Source organism: Dreissena polymorpha, chromosome 2, assembly GCF_020536995.1.
Source record: "Dreissena polymorpha isolate Duluth1 chromosome 2, UMN_Dpol_1.0, whole genome shotgun sequence".
Classification (NCBI taxonomy): Eukaryota; Metazoa; Mollusca; class Bivalvia; order Myida; family Dreissenidae; genus Dreissena; species Dreissena polymorpha.
The window spans coordinates 31,307,039-31,313,038 of record NC_068356.1 but is presented as its reverse complement, the minus strand read 5'-3'; the positions used below and the strand labels follow the sequence as shown (position 1 = coordinate 31,313,038).

Below are 6,000 nucleotides of genomic sequence, written 5' to 3'. Positions count from 1 at the left end.
TTGTGAGAAAACAATACCAAACACAAGCTAATTGTAGGGTTACAAGTAGCAAATTAACTCAGCTGTACTGCATACATGCTCAGGAACAAGGATAAACCTGTTAAGTGCCACTTCCGCTGCCAGCAAAGCACGAGCTTTACGTGTCGGGACGCGGAACTATAGATTCAAAACTGAACGGGGAATTGCACAACGGCAAGGGTTTGAGCGACCACAAACCTGATTATGGCAGTATTACACACCTTAAGCATCATTAATTTGCTTATTTGCTTGTGACATGATAATAATTTAGTATTACTACCTGTTTTGCCATCAATAACCCTTATGCAGTGGCCCTCGGCTGAGTCGCAGACATTTCTCTACCTGAAAAGTCAAAATACCCAATTGAAATAGATATAAAATGAAAAAAAACACATGCATTTATGTATTTAAGTGTATTTCTATGAATACTATGAAGTGATAAAGCTTGTTAATTCATGATTGCACTAAATATGAAGGCTGGCTCAGCTAAGCATCTGCTGCACTGTCCAAACTGTAAAAATGTCCGCCATTCCATGTCGGTGAAATGGGGCTCTGTTTGAATGTTAATGCTTTACGCACAAGCTATTGTTGCGTTACTGGATCACGGAGACCCAGGCGTTGAATTCTTACTTCATGTAGCACATTAATGCTACACGGTCAACCAATATGCCTTTGAATTTAAGTTGGAAAGCAATTTAGCCCTTATTCGGCTATATAAGGGTGGAGGGTCAACTTGAAAAAACAAGTATTCCAGGTCAAATCATCTGAATTCATGCATTTAATGCCCTTATAATCTTCTCTTTTGCTAAGAAATGACCAAAAATCAGCTTTCCCAGTCATATTTTGCACTTGCAGATGATATTTCATTTTTACCTAAAGTTAGTTTAGGTTATAATATACCAAAAGATTTCCTTAACAAATTCAATGTAAAATCAACAACTTCAACGAAAATAAGTCAAACTTTTGCGCGTAGACACCCCCATACCCATACCTTTTCTTAAAGAGCATGCCAAGCCGAATGGATTTAAACAATAAAAAGATAGGTCATGCAGTATGTAAGAAAGAACTCGACGCGAATCAACGGTCACTGTTATAAGGCCACCTTTTTACCGGCTGATCTCCAGTTGATGAGGGTTTCCCGCCATCTGTCAAAATCTCATGTAGTCTCCAACCTATAAGCAAAACACTGAATTTGTAGTATACAACAATGTTTTCCCTACCACATGCACACAGAAATATTCAAAAATAAAGTCATGGCAAGTGCACATACAGAGAATTGTGTCTTCAAATAAATGACGTTCCATTTTTTAGAGGGTATAGCATTGAACACCAAAATGATTTAGTATATTGTAACCTAAAGGAGAAATATATTCTGATTAAAATGTGTTTTTCTTGCATATTATTATCTTCCTATTCATATTGCACCAATATATTAAGTTTGGCTGGATTATCTGTCCATTGGGCCATTTTATATCATATTTTCACACGCTGGTGTTTTCCGTCCGAAGAAGGCGATTTTAGGCCTGTTAAAGCTTAAATGTCCCTTTAAGATTTAAAGCTGCTGTGTTCAATATCTGCAACAAAATACCAAAACAAACCAAATGGATAGGCACCTGGGGCTTATGCGGGGTGGGGAAAGAATGAATTTGTTAGATATTTTCACTCTAAGCAATTTTGATGTCTTTTTAGTGGTTTTTTTTTTTAAATAACCCCAAAATTGTCAATTTCAAAGCAAAAAAAATCCAATTTCATCCAAAACAATAAACAAATTAGTAAAAATGAAAGATCAAAGATACTTTGAAGTGTAGAAATCAATAAGCTTCCAATAACTTTTTGTTGCGCAACAATAAAAGTGGGAAATCTTGAAAGCGCCTTGTCGCTCGGAGCCCCTTTATTTACCAGCAGCCAATGATATATTCTAGCATATAATGTCATGGGTGCCTTTAAACTGCAGCAGATGGTCAATATGCACTGCCAGCTCTCATTTAGAGGTTCCAAGAGAACACAAAATTTTATATTTTGGGCAAAAAATAAGTACTTTTGACTATTTTTATGGTGGCAATCAGGTCAAAATGGAGGTTCATAACCGAGCGAAAGAAAAAAATGCTCATGTTGGGGGTTTAGACCGGAAGGAAAGGTTAAAATGAACAAGATACATATATGTAGGCAAGCATTATAAGCTTAGCAATGAGGTTCCATGTGCTAGCAGGGCCAGAAAGGGAGCTCAGATCAATGTAGGCTTCCTGAAAGGGGTTTCTAGTACTTCTTCTGGGCACACAGCTTCACGCAGAATTCTCAACACAACAAATATCATCGATCCATGTCACATTTGTATGCAAAGACATGCGAATAAGGTCAATACTTCCCTTACATCACTGAATGAGAGAAGCATGTACCAAATAAAAAACAAAACTGGTTGCTGAAAGTGCCAAATTTTGGCAAAAAGATCCCTCTTAGGTAAATGATGAAGGGGACACTTGCTACAACAATCCTATGTTTAAGTCCGACGCGACATCCTTTCAAGCCAGAACATTAACAGTAAGCATATTGTGAGAAAACAATACCAAACACAAGCTAATTGTAGGGTTACAAGTAGCAAATTAACTCAGCTGTACTGCATACATGCTCAGGAACAAGGATAAACCTGTTAAGTGCCAACTTCCGCTGCCAGCAAAGCACGAGCTTTACGTGTCGGGACGCGGAACTATAGATTCAAACTGAACGGGGAATTGCACAACGGCAAGGGTTTGAGCGACCACAAACCTGATTATGGCAGTATTACACACCTTAAGCATCATTAATTTGCTTATTTGCTTGTGTACATGATAATAATTTAGTATTACTACCTGTTTTGCCATCAATAACCCTTATGCAGTGGCCCTCGGCTGAGTCGCAGACATTTCTCTACCTGAAAAAGTCAAAATACCCAATTGAAATAGATATAAAATGAAAAAAACACATGCATTTATGTATTTAAGTGTATTTCTATGAATACTATGAAGTGATAAAGCTTGTTATATTCATGATTGCACTAAATATGAAGGCTGGCTCAGCTAAGCATCTGCTGCACTGTCCAAACTGTAAAAATGTCCGCCATTCCATGTCGGTGAAATGGGGCTCTGTTTGAATGTTAATGCTTTACGCACAAGCTATTGTTGCGTTACTGGATCACGGAGACCCAGGCGTTGAATTCTTACTTCATGTAGCACATTAATGCTACACGGTCAACCAATATGCCTTTGAATTTAAGTTGGAAAGCAATTTAGCCCTTATTCGGCTATATAAGGGTGGAGGGTCAACTTGAAAAACAAGTATTCCAGGTCAAATCATCTGAATTCATGCATTTAATGCCCTTATAATCTTCTCTTTTGCTAAGAAATGACCAAAAATCAGCTTTCCCAGTCATATTTTGCACTTGCAGATGATATTTCATTTTTACCTAAAGTTAGTTTAGGTTATAATATACCAAAAGATTTCCTTAACAAATTCAATGTAAAATCAACAACTTCAACGAAAAATAAAGTCAAACTTTTGCGCGTAGACACCCCCATACCCATACCTTTTCTTAAAGAGCATGCCAAGCCGAATGGATTTAAACAATAAAAAAGATAGGTCATGCAGTATGTAAGAAAGAACTCGACGCGAATCAACGGTCACTGTTTTAAGGCCACCTTTTTACCGGCTGATCTCCAGTTGATGAGGGTTTCCCGCCATCTGTCAAAATCTCATGTAGTCTCCAACCTATAAGCAAAACACTGAATTTGTAGTATACAACAATGTTTTCCCTACCACATGCACACAGAAATATTCAAAAATAAAGTCATGGCAAGTGCACATACAGAGAATTGTGTCTTCAAATAAATGACGTTCCATTTTTTAGAGGGTATAGCATTGAACACCAAAATGATTTAGTATATTGTAACCTAAAATAAACTATAGAGCGATAATTGTCAGAGACCAATGTAGATCACTCAGCCTGTTGGCTTGTCTAATATAAGGTTGATCCATATCTGCATATCTGTCAAAGGATCTGAAGTAAGATTGACTGGACTATGAAATAATGAGCTTAAGTTATCCACTGAAATGTACATCTTTAAAAATCACAACATTTCTCCATAAAAATTATTGGGCAATATAAAAATGGAAAGCACTAAGATAAAGTTAGGATCAAACTCTTTAGTATATCATAATGATGATTTCAATGTTGACAAAAGCTGCTACATTTGTCTGACTGTAAACTTGATGATAAGTATCTTGAAATTAACAACCCAACTTGGATGCATTAACTAGGAACCAAAAATTCATATACTCTATGGGCAAGTATTATTTCAAAATTGTATGAACAATTAAATCAAGTGAACATTCAATGTTTGTTCATTGTACAGATACTTACATTTAGTTGACGTTCTGTAATAATGTTATTTTCATCCAGAATAATATCCGTCATGGTTTCCTCAATATTTTTAGAATGTAGTTTGCTTTTAAATGACATTTAAAGTAACAGATTGGTATTTTGAAGGTTAAGGACAAGTTTGTTGTTTCTTGGATTATACTGGATTTGAACTTGACTTGTTTAAGAATTAAATAATGTTTTAGTTGTAATGGTTATGCATCCTTTATTTTTAACAAAATTTGTCGCGTAGTGGATATGGTGTCCGCCTAGCAATCGGGAGGTCACGGGTTCGATCCCCACTGTGGGAGCGTTCTTTAGATCTCCCCCATAGACACCAAGGAAACAGACTCGAGAGCGTTTCATATAAGCTTAGGATTGTTATGCAATCAAGCTAAAATAAATAGGTTTGAAAAAAAAAGAAAAGGATTCATAACCATATTGAATCTAGCAGACCACTCTGACCTACACAGGTAATATTATCAGTAGAATGAATTAAACACAATCAGCTTATTTTGAAATTGTGTTAATAAAATAAGGGTAAATAATGTGTCATACATCATGCGAAAATGGGTCTTATGCCATTACGGGCTAGCGTAGCTCCACCCCACTCTGCGCATCTACACAGTCTTGTCAGGAGCTACCCTGTCTGCTAACGAGACCACAAAACCTTGCATGACTTTATAGCGGACAGCGTAGCTCCTGACTGATTGCGCTGGCTGGTACTGTGGCCCATATCTGCATGTTGTGGCTCCATTATATGTTTCATCATCTCTTTAGTAATAAACATAAATAGTGATTTATCTTTCATCAACAAGAAAAAGTCTGCAGTGGAAATGGATTTACATTCCAATTACTTCCAATCAATAAAAATTCAATGACATTTTTGTATTGTTCACTTAGCCAACAAACTCCCACATTTATTTTGATCGTAATATGAATGGGTGATAAAGTTTAAATTGCTATTTTGCTTCCAAAAATTGATCAGCAATATTCAAAAATATCAATGAGATGTGGTTATTGAAAGTCAGGTTAAACACAAATGATCAATTTTTGGAAAGATGTTATAGAACAGGAATGAATGAATGGGTAGATTGCTATCAAAATGAATTTTAATCAATCAATTAACAAAAAAAATCGAAAGAAAACTGGACCATGCTTTCTGTCGGATTTGAATGGAAAATAAACATTGTGCAAACTTACATTCGTTCACCTCTGTGCTATAGATTACATCTGCATACTAAGAGTGCTTATAGTATCTTGAAACCAAAGTTTGTTCGATAACATTAAACTGTTTGCTGAATATACAGCTTAATAGATGAAAAGTATTGTGTTTGTTTATAGGGTATGATGTCGTGTTTTAGTGATAAAGCGAGATTTTCACATTTTTGGATTTTAATTGCCTGCCAGAGAGGTAGTATTAAAAAATAAGACTAACTTGACATGCTATTTTTCTATGACTAATGAGAGGCTGTTAATTTTTTATGAATCTCCTGGATCTTAATGAATGAAATAATTCAATGAATCAGTTGTTTTAGCTTTTTTTTCCTGTATAAAACAAATTAGATGTCTCTTGTACATTTTAAATTCAA

General features: G+C 35.8%; 1 protein-coding gene and 1 long non-coding RNA gene across 10 annotated transcripts in view; one reads left to right on the top strand and one right to left on the bottom strand.

The window, feature by feature from the left end:
* Positions 1 to 272: 272 nt before the first annotated feature.
* Positions 273 to 3,897, bottom strand: LOC127866475 (uncharacterized). Its single transcript, XR_008043017.1, has 4 exons — positions 3,698 to 3,897; positions 2,865 to 2,926; positions 1,129 to 1,190; positions 273 to 360 (listed from the first exon to the last, which is right to left on the bottom strand). It is a non-coding gene; the product is annotated as an uncharacterized LOC127866475 (long non-coding RNA).
* A 1,602-nt stretch (positions 3,898 to 5,499) lies between these two features.
* Positions 5,500 to 6,000, top strand: part of LOC127866473 (WD repeat-containing protein on Y chromosome-like) — a 46,919-nt gene continuing 46,418 nt past the window's right edge. For 3 of the 9 annotated variants that reach the window (XM_052407003.1, XM_052407000.1, XM_052407001.1), the window contains exon 1: positions 5,500 to 5,822. The gene's annotated coding sequence lies outside the window, so the exon portion shown is untranslated. The remainder of the gene's footprint in view (positions 5,823 to 6,000) is intronic. The other 6 variants (XM_052407007.1, XM_052407005.1, XM_052407002.1 and 3 more) reach the window with 5 other exon arrangements.